The following is a 26,919-nucleotide window of genomic DNA, read 5'->3' as shown; positions in this document are numbered from 1 at the left end:
AGGCGGAACGTGAAAGTGAACAAGGAGCGTGACCACTGAATGAAGCACAGCATCACAGGGAGACGGTCCAGCCTCCGGACGACTGAGGGCGGGCCTGGCTAATGTCAGGCCTCCCACAAGAGGTGCCGGAGCAGAGTGTTCTCCATCTCCCCTGGAGAAAGGGAGATTCCCTTTCCCGGTGTGCTAAGTAACGGGTGCCCTCCCGGGCACTGGCGTTACCGCTAGACCAAGGTCTGTTAAGTAAGGAGGGCCTTCCCAGGCACTGGCGTTACCGCTAGACCAAGGAGCCCTCGAGCGGCCCTTATCCGGGCGTGACTGAGGGCTCACACGCTTGTCTTCTGGTCACCTCTCACCGTGTCCCTCCAGCTGCTAACTCTCTATGGCCCGGTTTTCCCTAGGTTAAAACAACAGAACAGAGATTCTTACAGTAGTAGAACAAAGAGTAATGCTGCAAACTAATGACTAGTAATAGTCATATATAATCTTATCTGTATCCTATTTCTGGTATAACTTTTCTTATTCTGATTATTTTCTTTATTATACTGTAACAGCTTGTGCCTTCAGTCTCTTGCCTCGGCCCCTGGGTGGCTTGCCGCCCACAAGGTAAGATATATTGCATTGAACTATAGTTTGTGTTGATTGCCGAAGGGTTTGGGGCCGGGGGGGGGCACCCCCTGAAATTCCGCCCTGGAGGAGTGGCCTCACCCTAACCCCGGCCGTGCCTAATGATAAGGCCCACCTCTGACGGCCTTCGGCCGTCGAGTGAAATAAATGTTGGAGGTAATGCGCCTAAAGCCCTCAGCCCTCAGCTCTCCGCCGAAGTTGGGTTAGGAAGGAGGAAGGGAGAGGTAAATGCTGACCCCGCAGGCGGCAGTCTGTGCCTCGGAGAGAAACTTTATCGCAACCTTGCCGGGGGCCTTGACGGCCATCCTCCCGCAAGAGCACCCCGGCAGTCACCCCTGCCCTCTGGTGTCCTGCCACACCGAGCCCGACCTTCCCCCTTTACCCCCGCGCGGGGCCAGTAACCTCCTAACTGCGTCTTCTCTGTTTCGGGCTGTCGTGCTCATCACGTTTGCGTCGTTTCTTCGCTCCACAAACGTTTACTGAGCGCCTTCCACACGCCAGGCACCAGACTAGCGCCGGCAAACGGGGATAAGTACTGGGGAGGGGTCCCAGCCCTCAGTGATGGGATTTCAGAGGGGGAGATAAAGGATTGCCCAGAAGGGTGGTGAGTGGAATAGTTGATATAAACAACGGGGGTGCGACGAAATACATAGGAGGGCTGCTAGTCACGTATGGGGTGAGTGCCCAGGGCCCTTAATTAAGGGAGGCTTCCTGGACGGGTGACACCCAAGCGGAGTCCTGACAACCTGCGTCAGGAGTAGCCAGGCGAGGAGGAGGTGAAAGGAATCCACGTCCCGAGCAGAGAGGCAGCTTTCCCTGCACAGCACAGGACACGGTCCGTGCACAGAAGCCACAGGAGACGCAGGCACAGGGGCTGGGGAGAATCCTTGCCGGGCCCTCGCCATCCACGCGCCGCCTCCCTCTGCCGGGTGTCTGGTGTCAGCCTCCCGCCCGGCAGAGGAACTCCAGCCCCTGCTCCCGGAAGCGCCTCCAGGCCTTCGGCTTCCCTGACTCGGAATGGGCCCCTCGTCCGGCGGGTACGAGGCCGGTCTCCCCGCCCGCTGGTGACGAAGTAAAGGCCCGGCGCCGCCCGGGCTCCTGCCCTGGGACCTCGTCTTTCTCCAGGAAAAGGTGGACCGCTCTCCGCCGAGCGGTCTCTTCCACAGACCCCTCTCGCCTTCGCCCCCAGTCTCCTTCGGTTCTGTCTTGGCGCTGGCTGGGTAGAAACCAGGAAGTCGCCCCCAGCGGAGCCCCGGCTCCCCGAGGCAGAGGCGGCCCCGGGGGCGGAGTCAACCGCGGAGGCCGCGCCCTCCGTGAAAGGGCGGGGTATGCAAATTCGAAATGAAAGCCCGGGAACGCCGGATCCAAGCACGGGTGTAAGATTTCCCTTTTCAAAGGTGGAGAATAAGAAATGAGCCCGAGTGTGTAACGGCGTCCATAGTGGGGTGGACGAGACAGAGGGGATGGGGCAAGGAGCGCGGGTGGGGCTCTCACCGCGACTTGAATGTGGATGAGAGTGGGACGGTGACGGCGGGCGCGAAGGCGACGGCATCGCTTCTCGGCCTTTTGGCTAAGATCAAGTGTAGTATCTGTTCTTATCAGTTTAATATCTGATACGTCCTCTATCCGAGGACAATATATTAAATGGATTTTTGGAGCAGGGAGATGGAATAGGAGCTTGCTCCGTCCACTCCACGCATCGACCTGGTATTGCAGTACCTCCAGGAACGGTGCACCCCCTCCGGGGATACAACGCGTTTGCTAAAAGTAGAAGGGGCGAGAGAGAGCATGGGCGGGGCGGCTTGCACGCCAAGCGTGTGTGATACGCCGTCTTGCCGGTTCAACTGCTCGTTGGAGTACCGTGGGGTTTCTGACCTGCGGGCGGCAGACGGTAGGCCTTGCTCCCTGGCACGCTTCCATTTACGCTGTGACTGCAGCGTTTTGGGAAGGCTACGACCCCCCCGCAGCCGACTGACTACTCCTTTGGAGGACGTTAGATCTCAGCTTGGCAGTCGAGTGGTGGTGACCTTTTAAGGGAATGGGATCCACCCGGAATTGAACTCACTCCCTTCCTTCCTCTCTCTCTCTCTCTCTCTCTCTCTCTCTCTCTCTGTCTCTCTCTATGTCTCTCTCTCTGTCTCCCCCCCCTCCTTTTTGGTATCCCCCCTCCGCCCCCCCACAAGTTCTGGGGTGCATGTGCAGGACGTGCACGTTTGGAACATAGGTGTACGTGTGCCACGGTGCTCTGCTGCACCTATCAACCAGTCATCTAGGTTTGAAGCCCTGCATGCGTTGGGTATTTGTTCGAATGCTCTCTCTCCCCTTGCACCCCACGCCCCGCCAGGGCCCGGTGTGTGATGTTCCCCTTCCTGTGTCCATGTGTTCTCACCGTTCAACTCCCACTTAGGAGTTTGGGTTTCGGTTCCTGTGTCAGTCTGCTGAGAATGAAGGACATGAACTCATCCTTTTTTATGGCTGCCTAGTAATTCCATGGTGTATACGTGCCACGTTTTCCTTATCCAGCCTATCGTTGATGGGCATTCGAGTTGGTTCCAAGTCTTTGCTACTGTAAATCAACATACGTGTCCATGTGTCCTTCTAGTAGGAAGTTCTTCCTCTTCGGCCCGCTGAGTAGCTGGCACTTGAAGGCAGGTGCCAACGCACCGGCGACACGCTTCCGTGTTTGCCCAGGAAAAACTGCGGTGCAGGTAATATAAGCCATGTATCGGGGCAGTCCAAGCATCGTGGCTCCGCCGTTCATGCTTGATGCATCTGTAGGCTCCGTTCTAGGTATGCACATCGTTTACGGGATCAGCCACCGGCAGTTGCCTTGCAACCGTGATGACAAATCTCTGCCGGCTCTTTTGGGTCTCATCCCTGTATCTATAAATTGCATCCCAACATAAAGATCGGAATGTTCCTTTTGCTGGCCCAATCTCTCACCCTTTCCAAACTCCAGAAATCTTGTCTGTCCTCCGCAAAACTCCCCCTGCTTCTTTCTCTGAAGGCGGTCTTCAGGCCGGGCACACTGGGAGGATCGCCGGAGCCCGGAAGGCCGCAGCGAGGTGAGGTGAGATCACACCATTGCACTGCAGCCCCGGCTGCAGAGCCGGAGCCCCGTCTCGAAACAAACAAACAAACACACACACAAAAAGAAAGAGCCCAGGCAACCTAGTGAAACCCTGTTCGGGCTGGGGCGTATCTGCACCCCAGCTATTCCAGAGGCTGAGGCAGGAGGATGGATGGAGGCTGGGAGGTGGGTGCTGCACTGAGCAGTGACTGCACCGCTGCACTCCAGCCTGGGTGACAGAGCCAGACCCCATCCCAAATCAATAAACATAAAAATAAAGGAACCAGTTTGTAGAAAGCGGGAGAGGGTCCCATTGAACTTCAAGCCTTCAGGCTACAGCTGCGGCTGGACAGGTTGGAGCAGCAGGCTGGAGCAGTGGCCATCTTGGCAGGGATCATTGACCCTGATCTATCATCGGGAGGAGGAAGAGCTGATCTCATGCAGGGAGGGCAGGTGGACTACGTGTGGACTCTGGTGATCTGTTTGGGTGCCAGGTGTTGCTCCCAGGGCCACCTGTAACTGTGAATGTGCGGGAACCCTGACTTGAGAAGGGCGTGGCCACGGCGAGCCTCGGCCCCTCAGGGATGAGAGTTTGGTTCACGGTACCCAGGGAAACCACCAGCATCGGCAGTGGTGATAGCTGAGGAGGAGGGGGGATTTGGAGGAGAGACACAGGATGAGTAGCAGGGGCAGCCCTGTGATCAACAACTGCTGCAAGAGGGGCTGTTTGTTCGACTCACTAGTCTTCTGCGGCTCTATGCAGTACTGAAGAGCAGAAGACAGAAGACACAAAGACCACAAAAATTAGCCGGGCGTGGTGCTGTGCGTCCATAATCCCAGCTACTCGGGAGGCTGAGACAGGAGAATCGCTTGAACCCGGGCGGCGGAAGTTTCAGCGAGCCTAGATCACGCCATTCCAGTCCAACCTGAGCATTCGAGCGAGACTCTTATCTCAGAAAATAAAGACAGAATTAAAGAGCCCGGTGCGGTGGCTTACATCTGTGATCCCAGCGCTTTGGGAGGCCCAGGCGGGCGGATCGCCTGAGGTCAGGAGCTCGAGACCAGCCTGGCCAACGTGGCGAAAGCCCCGGAAAAATACAAAAATCAGCCAGGCGTGGTGGCGTACGCCTGTAATCCCAGTTACCCGGGAGGCTGACGCAGGAGAATCGCTGGAACCCGGGAGGTAGAGGCTGGACTGAGCTGAGATGGTGCCACTGCACTCCAGCCTGAGTGACAGAGCAAGACTTTGTCTCAAGAAAACACAAAACAAAACAAAACAAAACAAAACAAAAACAAACAAACAGCAACAAAAAAGCCGGGCGCGGTGGCTCACGCCTGTAATCCCAACACTTTGGGAGGCGGCAGCTGGGCAGATCACCAGAGGTAGGGAGTTGGAGACCAGCCTGACCAACATGGAGAAAGCCCGTCTGTACTAAAAGTACAAACTTAGCCGGGCGTGGTGGCGCATGCCTGTAGTCCCAGCTACTCGGGAGGCTGAGGCAGGAGAATCGCTTGAACCCGGGAGGCGGAGGGTGCGGTGAGCCCAGATCGCGCCATTGGACTCCAGCCTGGGTAACAAGAGCGGAACCTCCGTCAGAAAAAAGAAAAAAAAAAAAGAAAAAAAAAAATGTGAGAGTTGTACTCATCCTGTCTTCAAAATCCCATGTGTATTTGACACTTTACAGCACAGCTCCATTAGAACTGACCACATTTCCAGGGCTCCCTAGATACCTGTGGCTAGCGGCTGCCATAGTGCACTGCGCTGGGCAGTAGAATGGGGGATGACAAGACAGGGCGGCGGAGATTGGGATGGCGTGAAATGAGGGAAACACTCGCCGGTGGGAGAAAGCAGAATAGTAAGGGGGCACCGAAAGATTCAGTAGTCCACGTGAATATCTTGATTATCTTGTAATCGAGATAATGTGGGGTCCAGCTCTACCGGGTCTGTGGGTTTTCTCTTCGTGTGCGGAGACGAGAGATCGTAGAAATAAAGACGCAAGACAAAGAGATAGGAAGAAAGACAGCTGGGCCCGGGAGACCACTGCCACCAAAGCGCGGAGACCGTAGTGGCCCCCAGTGCCTGGACGGCGCTGCTATTTATTGTATTCAAGGCAAGGGGGCAGGGTAAGGAGTGTGAGTCATCTCAGATGATTGATTGATAGGTCACGCGAGTCACGTGTCCACGGGACAGGGGGGCCTTTCCCTTTGTGGTAGCCGAGGTGGAGAGGGAGGACAGCAAACGTCAGCATTTCTTCTATGCACTTATCAGAAAGATCAAAGACTTTAGTCCTTTTACTAATTCTGCCACTGCTCTCTTCTAAGAACTCAAAAGGAGGAGCCAGGTGTACAGGCGGAACGTGAAAGTGAACACGGAGCGTGACCGCTGAAGCACAGCATCACAGGGAGACGTTTAAGCCTCCGGACGACTGCGGGCACGCCTGGCTAATGTCAGGCCCTCCCACAAGAGGTGGTGGAGCAGAGTGTTCTCTAACTCCCCTGGAGAAACGGAGATTCCCTTTCCCGGTGTGCTAAGTAACGGGTGCCTTCCCAGGCACTGGCGCTACCGCTACACCAAGGAGCCCTCAAGCGGCTTTTATCTGGGCGTGACCGAGGGCTCACACTCTTGTCTTCTGGTCACCTCTCACTGTGTCCCTTCCGCTCCTAACTCTGTATGGCCTGGTTTTTCCTAGGTTATAATAAGAGAACGGAGATTATTGTAATCACAGAACAGAGAGTCATACTACAAACTAATGATTAACACTGTTCACATATAATCATATCTGTATCCTATTTCTAGTATCACTTTTCTTATTCTAATTATTTTCTTTATTATACTGGAACAGCTTGTGGCTTCAGCCTCTTGCCTCGGCACCTGGCTGTCTTACCGCCCCCATCGCCCCCCTTTTTATTGACCAGGATCGTCACTGCCATCATTGCTTGTCGTTGACTTCAGACTTGTCCTCGGACCCCTCGGAGACATCTGCAGACTAAAAGCAGCCAACATAAACGTACCGACGTTAATAATGCCAAAGACAACAGTGGTCTTCTGAGGGGTTTGATCCATTTAAAGGGATTTGGATCAGATAACCCTTTGGTTATTCCTTCAAAGATGTCTGATCCAGGAATGGTAGTTAAGTGAGCCTGCGAGTCCTCAAAAATTTGTTCTTTAAGTTTTGAGATACCTAACGTTAGGTTATCATCCCAGGCTTTTAAATTTAAGTCTCATGACTTTTTCCAGCTATGCTGATCTTTATTATAAGCATAAGGCCTTATGTAATAATCAGAAGTATTCCAATCACATTGTAATTGCATACGGTGTTCCAAATTCATAACTCTATCTCCCAGCCATATCATACTCTGGCGGAGATCATTAATTTGATTAGCCAATTTTTGATCAGCCTGAGCCTGAGAATTCCGGAGTCTAGTGGAGTTTTTCTGCCATGCTTCCACATATTGAGCGGTCTGGACAGAATTGTGGATAGCAAGTCCAGCGGCCGCTGCTGTGGCAGTAACCGCAATTAATCCCGCAATGACTGCAGTAAGAGTAAAGAGGAACCTCTTAGTTGTCTGAAGGGTATGTCTAAGAACTTCATTGACTATGTGAATAGAGGGAGAAGACTCCCATGGACGGTGTAAGGAAACTGGTATCCATACGCCCTCCCTAGCCCTCACCAGGAGAATACTTGTTCTGGGATCAAAAGGGGCATCAATACATGTGATGAGTTTGCAGTCATCACATTCTATAGTTTGTCTATTGGGAGTGACATTTATAATTCCAACTAACAGCATATAAGGGGGTTATCCCTTGTAGGCTCCTGATAGGTATTACCTGTTCTGACATTACAGTGACTTTAAATATGGGTGTTTTGGTATTGGTGGGAGAGATTTGGTAGGTAGCGTCCCATAGTCTGATTCCGGTCGTGGCCGCAGCTAATTTCCGTAATCGAGGATGTTCTGGGGCAACAATAGGATGAATCGTTTTTGGTCTAGGAGGAACGATTCCTGAGTCCATCCATTTGAATGGGTAAGGAGACACCCATTCCCTCAACCTGCAGGACTGCCATCCGTCTCGTACGCGATGTATCAAATAATTGAACTCAGAGCATTGGGTATTTTGGCCGGAGTAGTTCCGCCAATAATACCCTCTTGGAGCCCAGTCAATAACAGCTCCTGTAACTAGGCTCCGTAACACTACGTACGGCTTTTGGAGCATTACAGTCATTCCATATGATTGAGTTCCCTAAACAAGTTCCCTCGGTAGGTTCTCTTGAACAGTCTGGCAGTCCTTTTGTTGTATTATTTTTGGTGGTGACGGGAACTCTCCATTCCTCATGAGGATTAAGTTCAACAGCCATGATCTGAAAAGAATTACTGCTGAACACATGATGTACTTCATAAGAATCATTACTAGAGGATGGTACGGTCCACATCCAATTTTGATTAGAGAAAGCCAAGCAGCCAGGTGACATTGCTATGCACAATGGCGGGAATTTATATCCAATTGACAAATTAAACTGCATACCCTTTTCCTCTGGTTGAGCGGGAAACCTGTCATCGTTAGGGACTGGTATAAGTGCGCTATTACTAGTATACAGGCAGCATTTGCGAAGCTGTTGAATGACCTCATCATTTAGTATAGTTTGATTTGTAGTTGCAGGCCATTGTCCCCTTCCCAATAACTGGTCAGCTGCAACATTAACAGGAGGATTAGAGCCTTGATTAAGCTGAACTCGATCCTGGACAGCATCGACCCACCAAGTCCCGAATTGTAAATATTGGGATTTAGATAATACCGATTTTGCTAGAATTTACCAATCATAAGGCACCAAACTGCTGTTTATCTTCTGCGAGGGCTTTTAATGTGGACCGGACAAAAGGGGAGTTGGTGCCGTATTGCTTCACTGATTCTTTGAAATCTTTGAGGAATTTAGAAGAAAAACTTTCCCAAGAAGCAGGGCGTAGCTGGACCTGGCCTGGATGAAGAGGATCTGGTTGGACTACTGCCCGGACTGCAGGTACACCTGGAACTGGCTGCGCCGCAGGCAGTTGTGGAGCCTGGTGATTTGCCTGAGGAGCCTGACTGTCAGGCTGCGGAGCTTGAGGAGCCTGAGGAGCCGCGGGCTCAGCCACCTGCTGGGCAGGATCAGCGGGCTGTGGCTGATCCTGTGCCTCAGGGACGGGGGCGGCAGGCATCGGAGGTTGTAAAATTACAGGAAATTGCCAGGCTTCGGGATCCCCGTATTCCCTTGCCTGAGAGATGGCCCTCATAAGAGGAGTATCATTTTAAGGAATGTATGTGATTTGTTGCTCGTGAGCGGCCATGGTGGTGGCGGCAACCGCAGTGGTGACCGGACCAGAAGCAGAAAAGAAATGAGGGTTTTGAATAGAGGAAGAATTGAGAACCTGTAAGCCAGGTGGAGGCGCGAGTACCTGCTGAGCAGGTCTTTCAGGGGCCTGAAGACCAGGCTGCCGGCGGTAACTGCAGGACAGGCTTCAAGCGAGCCTGATACTCCGAAGGAGAAGCAGAAGTGAGAGATGGATAACCGGGTTGAGTAGGGATAGGGTTGAGGGCCTCGTTACCGGGCCGAACGGGCGGAAGGTGGAGAGGCCTGCGGCAGGTGGAGAGGCCTGCGGCAGGTGGAGAGGCCTGCGGCAGGTGGAGAGGCCTGCGGCAGGGCTGAACAGAGACAGTGTTGAGAGCCTCACTGGCGGGCTGAACAGGCGGAAGGTGGAGGGCCCTGCGGCAGGGCTGAACAGAGACAGTGTTGAGAGCCTCATTCGCGGGCTGAGAATTGAGAGCCTCCGTACCAGGCTGCATAGAAACGTAGTTTAGAGCCTCTTTTTCAGGCTGTATAGCCTCATTTCCGGGCTGTGTAGATGGAAGGTGGGGGGCCCTGTAGCAGGGCTGAGGAAAGATAGGAGGGTCCGGCCACGACGACGGCTGTGGATAGTATATTTCGGTTGGATTCTGCTGGTTGGCGGCGAGGACATCATTTGAAAGTTCATCGTAAAGTGATGATGGGGGCACGGCAGGCTCTGGTGTGGGCGGCGGGGCCCAAGGAATGTCAGAATGGAGGTCCGTCTGTAGAATCACGGCCTCAATCTGTGCAGTATCCTCAGGGGAAAGAGAACTGAGAATTTCCTCAACCTCCTCAGAGGAGAGGAAAGAGGGATCAGCCTCCACGTTGTCCACGCGAGTCTGCAAGGAGTCTAGGACAGAGCGAACCGAAGCCCAGACTGGCCAAATAGTGGGCGGAATAACGTGTCCCCCTTTATGAGCAATTTTAAATTGTCGGCCAATTTCATCCCAATGTTTGAGTTCTAAAGTTCCCTCAGTAGCAAACCAAGGGTAAAGGAGATCTACGACCTCGAACTGGTTTAATTCACTTATTAGTAGAAACTTTTACACCTCCGTCTTTAAGCAGAGTCTTTATAACATTTAAATAAGCCGAGTACTTGGTACCGGCCTGTCCCATGGTGTCCCCGGGATACTCTGAGTGCCCAAGCTTACCGCCCAGCCTATTGACCGCAAACCTCAGGAATCTGTCGTCGGTAGTCCTCCGCTGAGTTCCGCGCTCAAAGTGCACCTTCACACAGCGAGAGAGAAATCCTCGTTGGGTGCCAGATGTAGGGTCCAGCCCTACGGGGCCTGTGGGTTTTCTCTTCGTGTGCGGAGGCGAGAGATCGTAGAAATAAAGACACAAGACACAGAGACAGGATGAAAGACAGCTGGGCCCGGGGGACCACTGCCACCAAGCGCGGAGACCGGTAGTGGCCCCGAATGCCTGGACGGGCTGCTCTTTATTGTATTCGAGGCAAGGGGGCAGGGTAAGGGGTGTGAGTCATCTCAAATGATTGAGAGGTCACGCGAGTCACGTGTCCACTGGACAGGGGGTCTTTCCCTTTGTGACAGCCGAGGCGGAGAGGGAGGACGGCATAGGTCAGCATTTCTTCTACGCACTTATGAGAAGGATCAAAGACTTTAGTACTTTTACTAATTCTGCTACTGCTATCTTCTAAGAACTTAAAAGGAGGAGCCAGGTGTACAGGCGGAACGTGAAAGTGAACAAGGAGCGTGACCACTGAATGAAGCACAGCATCACAGGGAGACGGTCCAGCCTCCGGACGACTGAGGGCGGGCCTGGCTAATGTCAGGCCTCCCACAAGAGGTGCCGGAGCAGAGTGTTCTCCATCTCCCCTGGAGAAAGGGAGATTCCCTTTCCCGGTGTGCTAAGTAACGGGTGCCCTCCCGGGCACTGGCGTTACCGCTAGACCAAGGTCTGTTAAGTAAGGAGGGCCTTCCCAGGCACTGGCGTTACCGCTAGACCAAGGAGCCCTCGAGCGGCCCTTATCCGGGCGTGACCGAGGGCTCACACGCTTGTCTTCTGGTCACCTCTCACCGTGTCCCTCCAGCTGCTAACTCTCTATGGCCCGGTTTTCCGTAGGTTAAAACAACAGAACAGAGATTCTTACAGTAGTAGAACAAAGAGTAATGCTGCAAACTAATGACTAGTAATAGTCATATATAATCATATCTGTATCCTATTTCTGGTATAACTTTTCTTATTCTGATTATTTTCTTTATTATACTGTAACAGCTTGTGCCTTCAGTCTCTTGCCTCGGCCCCTGGGTGGCTTGCCGCCCACAAGGTAAGATATATTGCATTGAACTATAGTTTGTGTTGATTGCCGAAGGGTTTGGGGCCGGGGGGGGGCACCCCCTGAAATTCCGCCCTGGAGGAGTGGCCTCACCCTAACCCCGGCCGTGCCTAATGATAAGGCCCACCTCTGACGGCCTTCGGCCGTCGAGTGAAATAAATGTTGGAGGTAATGCGCCTAAAGCCCTCAGCCCTCAGCTCTCCGCCGAAGTTGGGTTAGGAAGGAGGAAGGGAGAGGTAAATGCTGACCCCGCAGGCGGCAGTCTGTGCCTCGGAGAGAAACTTTATCGCAACCTTGCCGGGGGCCTTGACGGCCATCCTCCCGCAAGAGCACCCCGGCAGTCACCCCTGCCCTCTGGTGTCCTGCCACCCCGAGCCCGACCTTCCCCCTTTACCCCCGCGCGGGGCCAGTAACCTCCTAACTGCGTCTTCTCTGTTTCGGGCTGTCGTGCTCATCACGTTTGCGTCGTTTCTTCGCTCCACAAACGTTTACTGAGCGCCTTCCACACGCCAGGCACCAGACTAGCGCCGGCAAACGGGGATAAGTACTGGGGAGGGGTCCCAGCCCTCAGTGATGGGATTTCAGAGGGGGAGATAAAGGATTGCCCAGAAGGGTGGTGAGTGGAATAGTTGATATAAACAACGGGGGTGCGACGAAATACATAGGAGGGCTGCTAGTCACGTATGGGGTGAGTGCCCAGGGCCCTTAATTAAGGGAGGCTTCCTGGACGGGTGACACCCAAGCGGAGTCCTGACAACCTGCGTCAGGAGTAGCCAGGCGAGGAGGAGGTGAAAGGAATCCACGTCCCGAGCAGAGAGGCAGCTTTCCCTGCACAGCACAGGACACGGTCCGTGCACAGAAGCCACAGGAGACGCAGGCACAGGGGCTGGGGAGAATCCTTGCCGGGCCCTCGCCATCCACGCGCCGCCTCCCTCTGCCGGGTGTCTGGTGTCAGCCTCCCGCCCGGCAGAGGAACTCCAGCCCCTGCTCCCGGAAGCGCCTCCAGGCCTTCGGCTTCCCCGACTCCCTGAATGGGCCCCACGTCCGGCGGGTACGAGGCCGGTCTCCCCGCCCGCTGGTGACGAAGTAAAGGCCCGGCGCCGCCCGGGCTCCTGCCCTGGGACCTCGTCTTTCTCCAGGAAAACGTGGACGGCTCTCCGCCGAGCGGTCTCTTCCACAGTCCCCTCTCGCCTTCGCCCCCAGTCTCCTTCGGTTCTGTCTTCGCGCCGGCGGGATACAAACCAGGAAGTCGCCCCCAGCGGAGCCCCGGCTCCCCCACGCAGAGGCGGCCCCCGGGGCGGAGTCAACCTCGGAGGCCGCGCCCTCCCTGAAAGGGCGGGGCATGTAAATTCGAAATGAAAGCCCGGGAACGCCGGATCCAAGCACCGGTGTGAGGTCATACCTTACACCCGTGCTTGGAGGTCGTAACTACAAAGGTCTTTCCTGAAGGGGAGTGTAAATTCCTTCTGTGTCTAACAGTGCTTATCACCCCTTGGCTATAGTTGAGGACAATAGCTCGATAGCTCCGTGGAGTGAATCATCCTGAGGTCCTAGCCCCACCCTACAGCCATTAAATTAGAATCTTTGGGACAGGGCCTAAGGCTGTTGTACTTCACAGCTTCCGGGGTATTTCCCTGGGACCAAAAGCACCTCTTAGAAATGTCCAGTGAAGACAGTAGTGAGCTTGGTCTGGAACAACGAATTGTCCCCGGAAGTGAAAGTGTTCAACAGGAGGCACTCAGTAACCAGTGTGTGTAAATGAGAGAGTAGCAAATCCCTTGGTTTTGTCACTGACAAGAGGCCACCCAGCCCAGTGAGGAGGCTTTTCCACCCAAATTGGAATATGTGCACAGCAAGTCCGACAGCTTCTGTGCTGTTCCCACTCTGCAGAACTAGATGGACCCCACCGCCACTACTGACCGAAAATTTATTTTGGAAATCGAGACTGGTGACACCACACAGGCACCGAGAAGGCGTGAAAGGTTTATAACTCACAAAATGAGGTGTTCTGGGAGATCAGAGTGGCTCCCAGGCAGGTCGGAAAACGACTTGAGAGCGAGGAGACTGGGTTGGTGTTTTGATGGGGGTTTGGGAAGGGGCAGGATGGAGGGCTCTGGGAGCGGGGGCTGGTGCTGCCTGCTGGGTGCCAGTGGGGGGAGCACCCGAGTTTTGTCGTCAGCTTGTTATCTCCACTCATAGAATGGGAGCCTCTTGTCATCTCCACTCAGATTGTCGGGACCTATTAATACACTTGGCTCTAAGAGGAGGAGGGCTGTGAAGGAACGCTAATGCCTACAGCGCCTTGGTCATTTAGGCTGAGGTTAAGTGCGGGACTTGCACTGTCAGTTACCGTTATTTCGCATTACATCAGCAAAGGAGATCTCTAAACGCTGTCTGCTGACAAGGTGGAATGGGAGGTTCTTTCGTTACCTCCACGCGTTTGCATTGGATCGTCGGGGCCTGTTAGCACACTTGTGTGTATATAAGTCAGCAGCGTGTACTTTGGAGAGTGTGGCTGCTTTAGATTTCACTTGGTTTAGTCACATGCGGTGTGACGATCATTGGATTAAAGGTTACCGCACCTACATCAGTATCCGTGTTCTGACTGGTCTCTGCTATTACTTGGCACACTCAGATGCGATATTCGGATCGTTATGTTTAAGTTTAGCGCCCCTACTTTACGAAGCGGGACGGTTTTTTTCATTTACGTGTCTCTATCCGAGGCAGTATAAACATCTTTCCATTCGAGTTTACCGCATGTGTTTCACCATCCAGAGTCGGACTGCTTTTCGATTTACGTGGCTTTGTGGGATGCGGTATGAAGATCGTTGCATTCAAGTTTGCTTTAAAGATAGTAATATGGGACTGGGTGCCGTGCCTCAGGCTTGTAATCCCAGCACTTTGGGAGGCCGAGGTGGGTAGATCACCTGAGGTCAGGAGTTGGAGACCAGCCTGGCCAAGATGTTGAAACCCTGTCTCTACTAAAAACAAACAAACAAAAACAAAAACAAAAACAAAAATTAGCCAGGCGTGGTGGCGCGCTCCTGTAATCCCAGCTACTCGGGAGACTGAGGCAGGAGAATTACTTGAACCCGGCAGGCGGAAGTTGTGATGAGCCGAGATCGCTCCATTGCACTCCAGCCTGGGCCAACAAGAGCAAAAACTCTTTTCGTGTGTATTTCCTGTTTCTTTAACTCTTCCAGGGGCCCCTTTCCCAAGGCTCCGCCCAGCCCTGGAACCAGTCAGAGCATGTGCTCCCCGGGGGGCTGCACCCTGGCCTCTTGGAAAACTTGCCGGACCAGACAGTTGAGAAAGGGCTAGAGGGACGAGACCTGAGTACCTGTCTCCATGTGTGCAGCTATAGAAAATATGCAATTACGTGTCTGTAACACATAATAAAGCAAGTACAGCAAGATGACTTTAGGTGATGGGCATACGGGTGTTCACCAAACAATTCTCTCAACGTATGTGTGAATAAAAGTTTAAAGAAATGTCGGATGCCGGCTAGGTGAGGACGAGAGGGGGAGGAGGAGGGAGAGGGAGGTGAAGGGAAGGAGGGAGGGAGAGGGGAGGGGAGGAGGGAGGGGGAGGAAAGAATAGCCCCATAGAGTTCTTCGTGTCTTTTTCGTTCTGGGTTTTTCCTCCTGAAGGGCAATGAAGCCGAAGGAGCGTTCCCAAGATCCCAGTGATTTACAGGCTCTTTTCTGTTCAGCAGTTGGCAGGCAGGGCACGGCGCGTCTGGGGCGGGGCATGCAAATTTTAAATGGCTGTTTCTCTCGGGAGTTATGGGAGCAAAAAAGGAAAGTGAATGTCCTCGGAAATAGTAACAATATTACTTAGGCAAGTTTTAAAATTTGGATAAAGATACACAGTTTCAACGTAGGAGAGAGAGTTATTGAGGGTGATATCTGTCACCCTGAGCTGAGGATGTGTGGAGAAGGAGTGCAGTGGACGATAGGTTCACTTGTACCGAACCTGCTCTGACGCCATTTACACTGTAAGGTTCCCAACGCCCTTTACGCCATAAACGCCATCATTCCCCCCCAACGCCTTCTGCGCCATAAACGCCATAAGGCTCTCGTCGGCAGTCTTCGATCCTGTTTCACGCCGTTTGTGCCGTAAGCCTCACAACGCCGCGTACGCCATAGGCTCGCATCGACGGTCCCAGAGCCTGCTTTATGCCATTTACGCTCTGAGGCTCCCAACGCCCTTTACGCCATAAACGCCATCATCCCCCCCAACGCCTCCTGCGCCATAAACGCCGTAAGGCTCACGTCGACAGTCTTCGTGCCTGTTTTACGCCGTTTGTGCCGTAAGGCTCACAACGCCGCGTAGGCCATAGGCTCGCATCGACAGTCCCAGAGCCTGCTTTACGCCATTTACGCTCTACGGCTCCCAACGCCCTTTACGCCATAAAGGCCATCATCCTCCCAACGCCCTCTAGGCGATAAACGCCGTAAGGCTCAGGTCGACAGTCTTCGAGCCTGTTTTACGCCATTTACGCCGTAAGGCTCCCATCAACAGTCTTCGAGCCTGTTTTACACCGTTTGTGCCGTAAGGCTCACAACGCCGTTTACGCCATAAGGCTCGCATCGACAGTCCCAACGCCGTTTACGCCATAAGGCTCGCATCGACAGTCCCAGAGCCTGCTTTACGCCATTTACGCTATTAAGGCTCACATCGACAGTCTCCGAACCTGCTTCACGCCGTTTACGCCATAAGGCTCACAACGCCGCCTCTGTTTTTACATTGGCCGCCTGTGCTTTGGAGAGCTTAGTTGCTTTCGGTTTCACTTGGTTGCGGCGTGACGATCATTGAGCTAAAGATTACTGCACTCACATCGGTCTCCATCATTCTCCGTAATCTGACTGCTCTTTGCTATTACTTGGTTTACTCACATACAGTATGCAGATTGTTCCATTTAAGTTCAGCGCCCGTACTTCACTATCCCGAGTGGGACTGCTTTTTCATTTACGTGTCTCCATCCAAGGCAGTCTAAACATTTTTCTATTCAAGTTTGCCGCATGTGTTTCACTATCCAGAGCCGGACTGCTTTTCGATTTACGTGGCTTTGTGGGATGCGGTAGGAAGATGGTTGCATTCAAGTTTGCCGCCTCCACTTAACTGTGCAGAATCTGACTGCAGTCAGATCTGTATGACAGATGTTGCACTCGTTTTCTGCGGGTACGTCACTATCCAGTCTACTTTTTCCATCAACGTGGCTGAGTCATATGTAGTATGACTGTCAGAGGCGTTGGAACCCGAAGCGACCCCATTTTGAGTGAGGGCTAGAAAAATGAGGCCGGGATTTACGGGCGTGCATTCTCTGAAGGATATTCCTAGCTGTCAGATGTTTACGGTTAAGGGAACAAATTAATGTTTACTAAGGAGACCCGAGTGTCCAGATAGCTGGATATCTGGAGAACAAAGGCGTTCCTAATTTTGCTTTAAAGATAGTAATAGGGATTCTTGCACAATATAATAATTAAAATTAATCCTTTATCACAAACCCTTGTAGCAGAGCACCTCTCCCCATGTGTACACGCATTGTACCTAGGGTGGATACGTTCCGTCTCTTAGTTTCGGGAACGTCCTACTCTGTCTTTGGAGTAGCTGTTCTTTCACTTTACTTTCTTAATAAACTTGCTTTTATTTTGCACCGCGGACTTGCCCTGAATTATTTCTTGCGCGAGATCCAAGAACCCTCTCTTGGGGTCTGGATCGGGGCCCTTTTCCTGTGACATATTTCTGGCGACCACAGATGGGACTGTAGTGCTTTGGGTAAGTGTTGGGGCCCTATAACATATTTCTGGCGAACGACGGAAGGGAGGATACTGAAGAAACTCACCCAACCCAAAGGAAGTAGATTGCAGCACTGATTGGACGACTTTGGGTAAGGGGTGGAGTGCCCGGGTAAAGAATGGGATTGGGTTAGAGACCCAACTTAGTGGAGTTAGAGTCTTTCCTAAAAGAGAGTGGGTTAGAGGCCCCTCTTAATAAAAGGCAAGGATGCTTGACCTCGGGTTGGGGGCCCAACCTAGGAGGGTTAGAGTCCCTTCTAAGATTTAGGGGGTTAGAGGCCCCTCAGTGAAGTCCCTCTCGGCTAAAAAATAGGTTTCACACCGCAAGCTATGCTCTTGGCATTAATCTGCCTTGTCCTCCTTGTCTTGGTTGCTGTCTCCCTTTCACTGTCATTTGCAGGAGACTTCATTTAACTGGTCTTAGGGATTTTACCTTATTCTTCTCCTGTGTCCTTCCCGATTTCTCTCCGTTTGCTTGTGAAACACTGAGAACAACAAGCATTGGAGGATCCGTCTCTAAAATTGCTGATTGAGATTTGGTATTTAACAACTATGAGCAATAAGATTAGATAGATATGGTTCTGTTTTGTTGCTGCTATGCTAAGTGTGATTGAGAAGCATTACGATGGAAATCAGGGGACTTTTCTCCTTGCTGTTTTGTTTCATTTTGCACACTAAAAAAGCTCCTTCATGGCCAAGTGCGGGGTCTCACGCCTGTAATCCCAGCACTTTGGGAGGCTGAGGTGGGCCAATCACCTGAAGTCAGGAGTTCAAGACCGTCCTGTCTAACACGGTGAAACCCCGTCTCTACTAGAAATACAAACACTACTCGGGTGTGGTGGTGCACGTCTGTAATCCCGGCTTCTTGGGAGGCCGAGGCAGGAGAATCGCTTGAACCTGGGAGGCGGAGTTTGCAGTGAGCCGAGATTGCACCACTGCACTCCAGCAGCCTTAACAACAGAGCGAGACTGTCTCAAAACAAAAACAAAAAAACTTTCCTTTCCTGGGTTCGGGCAAACCGGCTTCGCTTTGCTTTTCCAATCCATACTGCTGCTATTGCTTGCTCTGGTTGTTCTTATCTAAATCCTCTTCATTTATTTTGCCTTATTTGACATTTTTGTCGAAGTCCATGTTGTGGTTTATCTAAGATTCATGGCTCAGCTCACTTATGTTATTTGGATAATGTGAATCATGTTTGATGAGAGGAAAAGAAGAAAAAGATCTAGACATACTAGGTGATCCTTTAATGCAAGCCCCGCCGTGGTTCAGCGGGCATTTTTGGGTGGAGCAGAACCTCCTTCTGTCAGTTCCGAAGGTTCAGATGTATCAGTTCTTTCTCCCTCTAGTCCACCTGAAAGTTTCTGAGAACCCTTCGTCCCTTCTCCTTACCCAGCTAGTCCCACTCTATACCTACCACTCCCCACGGAACTCAACCCAGCGAGTACTACTCATAGTGGGGCCTCCTATCATCCTATCAACCTCCAAGGGGAAATCTTTGTCCACTTAGAGAAGTGGCAAACTGGGAAGAGGGCACTGTGAGAGTACATGTTCCCTTTTGTACGTCTGATTTGCCTCTATATGTAGAGAAGGTTGGTAATTTCTCTGAAGATCCAGGACAATTTATAGATAGGTTTGAGAAATCAACTCTGACCTATAGTTTAACTTGGTAGGATCCGCATGTTTTGTTGTCTCTGTGTTGTACAGTGGAAGAGAAACAATGCATTTTGGGGACAGCTAGGACCCATGCAGATGAGGTATTGGCTCGCGACCCGAACCATATGATATATCAGGCAGGAAGTATAGCAGTTCTAGATCAAGATGCAGAGTGGAACTATCAAAGGGGCAGTGAGGACTTGGGGAGGAGAGATCATATGGTCACTTGTTTGTTGGAAGGGATGAAGAAATGTATGAAAAAGCCTATTAACTATGAACAGGTTAAGGAAGATTCTCAGGATAAAGATGAGAATCCAGCTTTATTTCGAGGGCATTTAGTTGAAGGAATTAGGAAGTATATCACTGATCCTGCCTCAAAGAAAGGACAAACCCTTTTGGGAGGATATTGTATAACCCAGTCTGCCCCTGATATCCACAGGAAACTACAAAAAGCAGCTGTGGGAGCCGGTGTGGTGGCTGAAGCCTGTAATCACAGCACTTTGGGAGGCTGAGGCGGTGGATCACTTGAGGTCAGGAGTTCAAGACCAGCCTGGCCAACATGGCGAAACCCCGTCTCTATTAAAAATACAAAAATTAGCCGGGCGTGGTGACAAGTGCCTGTAATCCCAGCTACTTGGGAGGCTGAGGCAGGAGAATTGCTTGAACCCATGAGGTGGAGGTTACGGTGAGCCCAGATTGCGCCATTGTACTCCAGCCTGGGAGACAGAGCAAGACTCTGTCTCAAAAAAAAAAAAAAAAAAAAAAAAAGGAAAAAAGAAAAAAAAAAAACCCACTATGTGGCTATGTGTCCCTAGACTCCTATGAAACAGCTTTTGGATATGGCATCTTTAGCTTTTAATAACAGGGGCAAAGCAGAGACTCTCCTTTGCAGCACTATAGAAAGGATATTACCTCTATTTGACAGATGAGAAGTGATTTTCCCTAGTGCACACATAAGGCTTTCCTTCCTCTAGGCCTGGCATTTCCACAAGAAGCTTCCCAACTACCCAAATCAGAGAGGTGTCATCCTTATGCCCACGCTACAATTGCAAACCATGAGACTGCATATGGTTAACAGGTGGCTTGGGTTCAAATGCTGACCTTGCTTCCTTTTAGGCAAGTTGCTTAGCCTCTCTGAGTGTCACTCTACACAGTGCTGTTCCCTAGAAATATGTACCTCACATGTAACTTTAAATGTTGCAGTAGCCGTATTTTTGAAATGAAATAAGAACAAACAAGGAAATTAAGTCTAATTTCATTTAACTCAGCATATACAAAATATCACTTCGACAGGTAACGAACAGCTTTGGAAGGCCGGGGCAGGAGTATCACTTGAGGCCAAGAGTTCCAGGCAAAACTAGGCAACATAGGAAGACCGTGTCTCCATAAGAATTAAAAAACGGGTCAGGCGCAGTGGCTCATGACCGTAATCCCAGCACTTTGGGAGGCCCAGGCAGGAGGTCAGGAGTTAGAGACCAGCCTGGCCAACATGGTGAAACCACATCTCTACTATAAATAGAAAAAATTAGCCATGCATGGTGGCACGTGCCTGTAATCCCAGCTACTCGGGAGGCTGAGGCAGCAGAATTGTTTGAACCCGGGAGGCAGAGGTTGCAGTGAGCCGAGATCACACCACTACATGCCAGCCTACGTGACACAGCAAGACTCTGTCTCACAAACAAATAAATAAATAGAACACTTGGTTCGGGAACAGTGGCTCAGGACTGTAATCCCAGCATGTTGGCAGGCCGAGGCAGGTGGATCACTTGAGGTCAGGAGTTCAAGACCAGCCTAACCAACAAGATGAAAGCCAACCTGTATTAAAAATACATGAATTAACTGGGTCTGGTGACCCGCACCTATAATCCTAGCTACTCGAGAGGTTGTGGCAAGAGAATCGCTTGAAACTGGGAGGCGGAGGTTGAAATGAGCCCAGATCGCCCCATTGTACTTCAGACTGGGCAACAAGAGTGAAATTCCGTCTCAAAAAGAAAAAAAAAAAAAAAAAAAAAAAGGCTCACGCCTGTAATCCCAGCACTTTGGGAGGCCGAGGCGGGCGGATCACAAGGTCAGGAGATCGAGACCATCCTGGCTAACACAGTGAAACACCGTCTCTACTAAAAATAAAAAAAATTAGCTGGGCGTGGTGGCGGGCGCCTGTTGTGCCAGCTACTCGGGAGGCTGAGGCAGGAGAATGGCGTGGGCCCAGGAGGCGGAGCTTGCAGTGAGCCAAGATCGCGCCACTGCACTGCAGCCTGGGCGACAGAGCGAGACTCTGTCTCAAAAAACAAAAAGCAAAAAAATCTTAGTATGGGTACAGTGGCTCATGATTGTCATCTCAGCACTTTGGGAGGCCGAGGTGGATGGATCACTTGAGGTCAGCAGTTCCGGACCAGCCTGGCCAACAAGGTGAAACCCAATCTGTACTAAAAATACAAGAATTGGATGGGTGTGGTGACCTGTTCCTGCGTCCCCAGCTATTAAAGAGGCTGTGGCAGCAGAATCATTTGAACCCGGGAGGCAGAATTTGCAATGAGCCGAGATCTCATCACTGAACTCCACCCTGGGCCACAGAGCATGGCTATATCTAAAAAAGAAAAAAAGAAAAAAAAAAAAATAGGCCAGGTGCAGTGGCCCACGCATGTAATCTCAACACTTTGGGAGGCTGAGGCGGGCAGATCACCTGAGGTCGGGAGTTTGAGACCAGCCTGACCAACATATAGAAACCCCATATCTCATAGAAATACAAAATCAGCCGGGCATAGTGGCCCATGCCTATAATCCCAGCTACTGGGAAGGCTGAGGCAGGAGAATCACGGAAACCCAGAAGGTGGAGGATGCGGTGAGCTGAGATGGCTCCATTGCGCTCCAGTCTGGGCAGCAACAGCAAAACTGTCTCAAACAAACAAAACGAAAACAAACAAAAAAGGCCGGGCACAGTGGCTCAGGTCCATAATCCCAACACTTTGGGAGGCTGAGGCGAGTGGATCACCTAGGGTCAGGAGTTCGAGACCAGCCTGACCAACATGGTGAAAGCCCATCTCCATTAAGAATGCAAAAACATTATCAGGGCGTGGTGGTGGGCGCCTGTTATCCTAGCTACCAAGAAGGCTGAGGGAGGAGAATAACCTGAAACCGGTAGGCAGAGATGGCAGTGAGCCAAAACTGCGCCATTGCACTCCAGCCAGGGCGACAGAGCAACAATCCATTTGAGAAAATCAAATATATATATATATGTATATATATGATATACGTATATATATGTATACATACAATATATACACATATATGTCACATATAAAGATAAAATTAGCCAGGCATGGTGGGAGGCTGAGGGAGGAGAATTGCTTGAGCTCAGGAGTGGAAGGTTTCAGTGAACTGGAATCCCTCAACTACACTCTAACCTGGGCAAACGGGTGAGTCGCTGTCAAAAAGGAAAACAATAGTAAACAACATAAAATTTATTTTTGAGAGTTTTAATCATTTTATATTGTTTTCTAAATCCCATGTGTATTTTAAACTTACAACACAGAAGCATTAGAATTGACCAACATTCGAGATAACGCGCCTAAAGCCCTCAGCCCTCAGCTCTCCGCCGAAGTTGGGTTAGGAAGGAGGAAGGGAGAGGTAAATGCTGACCCCGCAGGCGGCAGTCTGTGCCTCGGAGAGAAACTTTATCGCAACCTTGCCGGGGGCCTTGACGGCCATCCTCCCGCAAGAGCACCCCGGCAGTCACCCCTGCCCTCTGGTGTCCTGCCACCCCGAGCCCGACCTTCCCCCTTTACCCCCGCGCGGGGCCAGTAACCTCCTAACTGCGTCTTCTCTGTTTCGGGCTGTCGTGCTCATCACGTTTGCGTCGTTTCTTCGCTCCACAAACGTTTACTGAGCGCCTTCCACACGCCAGGCACCAGACTAGCGCCGGCAAACGGGGATAAGTACTGGGGAGGGGTCCCAGCCCTCAGTGATGGGATTTCAGAGGGGGAGATAAAGGATTGCCCAGAAGGGTGGTGAGTGGAATAGTTGATATAAACAACGGGGGTGCGACGAAATACATAGGAGGGCTGCTAGTCACGTATGGGGTGAGTGCCCAGGGCCCTTAATTAAGGGAGGCTTCCTGGACGGGTGACACCCAAGCGGAGTCCTGACAACCTGCGTCAGGAGTAGCCAGGCGAGGAGGAGGTGAAAGGAATCCACGTCCCGAGCAGAGAGGCAGCTTTCCCTGCACAGCACAGGACACGGTCCGTGCACAGAAGCCACAGGAGACGCAGGCACAGGGGCTGGGGAGAATCCTTGCCGGGCCCTCGCCATCCACGCGCCGCCTCCCTCTGCCGGGTGTCTGGTGTCAGCCTCCCGCCCGGCAGAGGAACTCCAGCCCCTGCTCCCGGAAGCGCCTCCAGGCCTTCGGCTTCCCTGACTCGGAATGGGCCCCTCGTCCGGCGGGTACGAGGCCGGTCTCCCCGCCCGCTGGTGACGAAGTAAAGGCCCGGCGCCGCCCGGGCTCCTGCCCTGGGACCTCGTCTTTCTCCAGGAAAAGGTGGACCGCTCTCCGCCGAGCGGTCTCTTCCACAGACCCCTCTCGCCTTCGCCCCCAGTCTCCTTCGGTTCTGTCTTGGCGCTGGCTGGGTAGAAACCAGGAAGTCGCCCCCAGCGGAGCCCCGGCTCCCCGAGGCAGAGGCGGCCCCGGGGGCGGAGTCAACCGCGGAGGCCGCGCCCTCCGTGAAAGGGCGGGGTATGCAAATTCGAAATGAAAGCCCGGGAACGCCGGATCCAAGCACGGGTGTAAGATTTCCCTTTTCAAAGGTGGAGAATAAGAAATGAGCCCGAGTGTGTAACGGCGTCCATAGTGGGGTGGACGAGACAGAGGGGATGGGGCAAGGAGCGCGGGTGGGGCTCTCACCGCGACTTGAATGTGGATGAGAGTGGGACGGTGACGGCGGGCGCGAAGGCGACGGCATCGCTTCTCGGCCTTTTGGCTAAGATCAAGTGTAGTATCTGTTCTTATCAGTTTAATATCTGATACGTCCTCTATCCGAGGACAATATATTAAATGGATTTTTGGAGCAGGGAGATGGAATAGGAGCTTGCTCCGTCCACTCCACGCATCGACCTGGTATTGCAGTACCTCCAGGAACGGTGCACCCCCTCCGGGGATACAACGCGTTTGCTAAAAGTAGAAGGGGCGAGAGAGAGCATGGGCGGGGCGGCTTGCACGCCAAGCGTGTGTGATACGCCGTCTTGCCGGTTCAACTGCTCGTTGGAGTACCGTGGGGTTTCTGACCTGCGGGCGGCAGACGGTAGGCCTTGCTCCCTGGCACGCTTCCATTTACGCTGTGACTGCAGCGTTTTGGGAAGGCTACGACCCCCCCGCAGCCGACTGACTACTCCTTTGGAGGACGTTAGATCTCAGCTTGGCAGTCGAGTGGTGGTGACCTTTTAAGGGAATGGGATCCACCCGGAATTGAACTCACTCCCTTCCTTCCTCTCTCTCTCTCTCTCTCTCTCTCTCTCTCTCTGTCTCTCTCTATGTCTCTCTCTCTGTCTCCCCCCCCTCCTTTTTGGTATCCCCCCTCCGCCCCCCCACAAGTTCTGGGGTGCATGTGCAGGACGTGCACGTTTGGAACATAGGTGTACGTGTGCCACGGTGCTCTGCTGCACCTATCAACCAGTCATCTAGGTTTGAAGCCCTGCATGCGTTGGGTATTTGTTCGAATGCTCTCTCTCCCCTTGCACCCCACGCCCCGCCAGGGCCCGGTGTGTGATGTTCCCCTTCCTGTGTCCATGTGTTCTCACCGTTCAACTCCCACTTAGGAGTTTGGGTTTCGGTTCCTGTGTCAGTCTGCTGAGAATGAAGGACATGAACTCATCCTTTTTTATGGCTGCCTAGTAATTCCATGGTGTATACGTGCCACGTTTTCCTTATCCAGCCTATCGTTGATGGGCATTCGAGTTGGTTCCAAGTCTTTGCTACTGTAAATCAACATACGTGTCCATGTGTCCTTCTAGTAGGAAGTTCTTCCTCTTCGGCCCGCTGAGTAGCTGGCACTTGAAGGCAGGTGCCAACGCACCGGCGACACGCTTCCGTGTTTGCCCAGGAAAAACTGCGGTGCAGGTAATATAAGCCATGTATCGGGGCAGTCCAAGCATCGTGGCTCCGCCGTTCATGCTTGATGCATCTGTAGGCTCCGTTCTAGGTATGCACATCGTTTACGGGATCAGCCACCGGCAGTTGCCTTGCAACCGTGATGACAAATCTCTGCCGGCTCTTTTGGGTCTCATCCCTGTATCTATAAATTGCATCCCAACATAAAGATCGGAATGTTCCTTTTGCTGGCCCAATCTCTCACCCTTTCCAAACTCCAGAAATCTTGTCTGTCCTCCGCAAAACTCCCCCTGCTTCTTTCTCTGAAGGCGGTCTTCAGGCCGGGCACACTGGGAGGATCGCCGGAGCCCGGAAGGCCGCAGCGAGGTGAGGTGAGATCACACCATTGCACTGCAGCCCCGGCTGCAGAGCCGGAGCCCCGTCTCGAAACAAACAAACAAACACACACACAAAAAGAAAGAGCCCAGGCAACCTAGTGAAACCCTGTTCGGGCTGGGGCGTATCTGCACCCCAGCTATTCCAGAGGCTGAGGCAGGAGGATGGATGGAGGCTGGGAGGTGGGTGCTGCACTGAGCAGTGACTGCACCGCTGCACTCCAGCCTGGGTGACAGAGCCAGACCCCATCCCAAATCAATAAACATAAAAATAAAGGAACCAGTTTGTAGAAAGCGGGAGAGGGTCCCATTGAACTTCAAGCCTTCAGGCTACAGCTGCGGCTGGACAGGTTGGAGCAGCAGGCTGGAGCAGTGGCCATCTTGGCAGGGATCATTGACCCTGATCTATCATCGGGAGGAGGAAGAGCTGATCTCATGCAGGGAGGGCAGGTGGACTACGTGTGGACTCTGGTGATCTGTTTGGGTGCCAGGTGTTGCTCCCAGGGCCACCTGTAACTGTGAATGTGCGGGAACCCTGACTTGAGAAGGGCGTGGCCACGGCGAGCCTCGGCCCCTCAGGGATGAGAGTTTGGTTCACGGTACCCAGGGAAACCACCAGCATCGGCAGTGGTGATAGCTGAGGAGGAGGGGGGATTTGGAGGAGAGACACAGGATGAGTAGCAGGGGCAGCCCTGTGATCAACAACTGCTGCAAGAGGGGCTGTTTGTTCGACTCACTAGTCTTCTGCGGCTCTATGCAGTACTGAAGAGCAGAAGACAGAAGACACAAAGACCACAAAAATTAGCCGGGCGTGGTGCTGTGCGTCCATAATCCCAGCTACTCGGGAGGCTGAGACAGGAGAATCGCTTGAACCCGGGCGGCGGAAGTTTCAGCGAGCCTAGATCACGCCATTCCAGTCCAACCTGAGCATTCGAGCGAGACTCTTATCTCAGAAAATAAAGACAGAATTAAAGAGCCCGGTGCGGTGGCTTACATCTGTGATCCCAGCGCTTTGGGAGGCCCAGGCGGGCGGATCGCCTGAGGTCAGGAGCTCGAGACCAGCCTGGCCAACGTGGCGAAAGCCCCGGAAAAATACAAAAATCAGCCAGGCGTGGTGGCGTACGCCTGTAATCCCAGTTACCCGGGAGGCTGACGCAGGAGAATCGCTGGAACCCGGGAGGTAGAGGCTGGACTGAGCTGAGATGGTGCCACTGCACTCCAGCCTGAGTGACAGAGCAAGACTTTGTCTCAAGAAAACACAAAACAAAACAAAACAAAACAAAACAAAAACAAACAAACAGCAACAAAAAAGCCGGGCGCGGTGGCTCACGCCTGTAATCCCAACACTTTGGGAGGCGGCAGCTGGGCAGATCACCAGAGGTAGGGAGTTGGAGACCAGCCTGACCAACATGGAGAAAGCCCGTCTGTACTAAAAGTACAAACTTAGCCGGGCGTGGTGGCGCATGCCTGTAGTCCCAGCTACTCGGGAGGCTGAGGCAGGAGAATCGCTTGAACCCGGGAGGCGGAGGGTGCGGTGAGCCCAGATCGCGCCATTGGACTCCAGCCTGGGTAACAAGAGCGGAACCTCCGTCAGAAAAAAGAAAAAAAAAAAAGAAAAAAAAAAATGTGAGAGTTGTA

At 52.4% G+C, this 26,919-nt stretch overlaps 2 non-coding genes across 2 annotated transcripts; both read left to right on the top strand.

Moving 5' to 3' along the window:
• The first annotated feature begins 2,174 nt into the window (after window positions 1-2,174).
• Window positions 2,175-2,365, top strand: LOC123568203 (U2 spliceosomal RNA). The gene has a single exon (XR_006691419.1). It is a non-coding gene; the product is annotated as a U2 spliceosomal RNA (small nuclear RNA).
• Window positions 2,366-23,760: 21,395 nt separating this feature from the next.
• LOC135967974 (U2 spliceosomal RNA) lies at window positions 23,761-23,951 on the top strand. Its single transcript, XR_010582361.1, has one exon. It is a non-coding gene; the product is annotated as a U2 spliceosomal RNA (small nuclear RNA).
• The last annotated feature ends 2,968 nt before the right edge of the window (window positions 23,952-26,919 follow it).

This window comes from Macaca fascicularis, chromosome 16, assembly GCF_037993035.2.
Source record: "Macaca fascicularis isolate 582-1 chromosome 16, T2T-MFA8v1.1".
NCBI lineage: Eukaryota > Metazoa > Chordata > Mammalia > Primates > Cercopithecidae > Macaca > Macaca fascicularis.
The sequence above is the reverse complement of the archived record's forward strand: the minus strand, read 5'-3'. Positions and strand labels throughout refer to the sequence as shown.